The sequence below is a fragment of the Hibiscus syriacus genome, unplaced genomic scaffold (genome assembly GCF_006381635.1).
Source record: "Hibiscus syriacus cultivar Baekdansim isolate YM2019G1 unplaced genomic scaffold, ASM638163v2 tig00110328_pilon, whole genome shotgun sequence".
NCBI classification, from domain to species: domain Eukaryota; kingdom Viridiplantae; phylum Streptophyta; class Magnoliopsida; order Malvales; family Malvaceae; genus Hibiscus; species Hibiscus syriacus.
Window position 1 is genome coordinate 7,052,134 of NW_024062685.1, and position 2,710 is coordinate 7,054,843.

The window sequence follows — 2,710 nt, forward strand, 5'->3', positions numbered from 1 at the left end:
ATCTCTTTTCCATCAATTGCTGCTGAGATCGAAAAAATTACCAAAGAAGACTACAATACAATGCAGGCAAGAGAGGGAAATCTGTACGATTAACAGTGGCTTTGAATCTTAACAAACCTCTATTGTTGTGTATTGGTGTAGATGGATTTGTGCATCAATTGGAGTGTGAAGGTTTGCAAAATCTGTTGCAAATGTGGAATATATGGGCACTCTCAGGACTTATATGGTGCGACCATGGAAAAATAAGCTATCCCAAAGGAGGAAAACGTCATTCACTTGCCTCCAACGACTAGTCCTTCAGGGATGGGTGACGATCTTTATGGCCAGTGGTTGGTGGCGACCAATCGTCGAAGATGGCCCAAGAAACCGACTGTTGCTTTGGATGGTAATGATGGTGTGAATGGTCCAATTTCAAAAAGCCAGATTTGCAGCGCTTGCTTTTGAGCCAGAGTTGCAAGTTCCACAGCTCCACCAAGCAGGGTTACTTCAATTGATGGTCAGGATACGGGGGACGGTATCCACTTTGGGAGATGATATTTCGATATCATCAGAAAGTCGGGCAGGAGGGTCTTCGAAGGTTCTAGTGAACCAAGATGTGCCTTTGAAAAAGAATAAATATCCAAGTGTTGTGTGTGTTTTGGTTGTTGGGGCGGGGGCCTTGTGGGTGATAGCAGCTTTAATGTTGAACCGATGGTTACGGGTCAAGAGTCTCGGGTTACAGTGTAGGCACCGAATATTCGGGATGGTAATCATCTAGTGGTCTCCATTGATGAAAAGAAGTGCAAAACGAGCAATGTCAAGTGCGACTTAGAGATCTCACCGATTTGTCCTCCAATAAGAATTTTTAACCATTGGTAAGGGTAAAGATTTGATGTTAGAATTTATACCAAAAGAAAAAATAAGTAAAACATTCAAAACCAACATTAATCAGTGATGTTACAATCTCGAACACAGCTAATTTACCATGAAACTGATTGCAAAACACAGCTTCAAACACTTTATTCATTTGTCAGTTGCACAGATTGCAAAACACAAAGAAACGAAGTACAAGATGGAAGTACCTGGGAAAAATGAAAACCTAGTGTCTTTGCACAGATTGCGCATCCTCTTTATCAGACTCCTTACCCTTTTGCAATGTGGCTGCAGAGTTTGAAGCAGAATTTTCAGCTGTTACAGCCCCACTGTCATCATCCTGGTTCTTGAGGAAAGCCGAGAATGATAAAGGATTATAGGTGGAGCTTGCCTTCTGAAGGCTGCGTATTGCTTTCATTGCAGCCAGAGTGCTACGATAAATGTCTATTGTTTCCTCTCCCAGAGTTGACGAAGAAGCTTCCAACTGAGCAATTTGCAGTGTTATGTGACAGTGGGTTTGGTTCTCCTTGTGGAGTAGATTCAATGACTTCAGCTTACGGTGGAAAGAGAAGCTCGAGATTGGCTTCACACTCCTAAACTAGCCTCGTGAGAGATTCTGTTGTGAAGAAAGCCTGGTGAAGGACAAGCTGAGTGAATTGTAGTCGCAACAAACCCCCTGTTCGTTTATCGTACTTCTTTAAGATTTTAACAACCCCTATTGAAGCAGGAATATGGAAACGATTTAGAAACTTGAACTCAACAAATAGAACAGATACATTTCTGATGTAACTTCCTTACCTCCATTGGAGATTATTGGACTGCGAATCTTTTAAAAAAAATACAGCATATGATTTAAAGGATTCATTCTCTCAATATATGTTACTCCAACTCTTCATTTTTTTCAAGAGTACTGGTGCCCAACACATACTCAGACATTAGCATGGGAATATGATCCTCCAAGGCCTCTCCAAATACACGGAAACTAGGGGAAAATATAACATACCCCAGTCGGACATATACCCATGTTTGACGCTTGCATCCATAACTGAGTAACTTAGCTCTCAGGCAATATGACCTAAAGTAGAAAGTGTTTTCTTTTCTTTCTTTCTTTTTTAAAATAAAGGAAACCATATATCCTGTGAAACATTCAAATAAATTCTTTCATACAATGTCACAAGATTTCAATCTTTAGTTTTAATGTAATAGATGCTAACTAGAACATGAAAGAAAAAATCACCTGATCAACACAGTTAAAATAGAATGAAAAGATTAGCAGGCCATTTAACAGTTGCGAATAAGAAGACCATGGTGAGAACTGGAAAGAGATAACACTTATTCAATAAGCACATGGCATATTACAAACGATAGACCAATTTAGATTTCTCGAACGACTTCACTAGATTCGAAGGACTAAACCAATTTGGCATCATCGAAAGAAATGAACCCAAGGAAACAGCTTATATAAAATATATGATGTGCCAATAGTATTCATGTGCTACACCAGTCCCAAACGACAAGAAGGTATGTACTTAAATAACTTCAGAAAATAAACATAAATCATATATCCAGTGAATATTGTTAAATGGCTTTTCATGGAGATTTTCTCAACTTAACAAAAGAGCACTCAAAATATGTGGAAACTTAGATGCAAACAACAATATAGAGTTAAAATCTCCCACAGAGATCTTATTAACCCCTGTTGAATACTGATTCTCATATAAAACAGAAGCAGGCTTAAAATAATTTTTATCATATATAATATATTAACTTTCATCTTGTCTTTTCATACCATATAATATTTTGTCATACCAGAGCAGTGCCTGATATTCTATTTTTCTTTTTCGGGAATTACAGTATC

The 2,710-nt window shown here is 38.3% G+C and overlaps 1 pseudogene; it reads right to left on the reverse strand.

Moving 5' to 3' along the window:
- LOC120118345 lies at window positions 1-1,895 on the reverse strand (annotated as a pseudogene).
- Window positions 1,896-2,710: the final 815 nt, after the last annotated feature.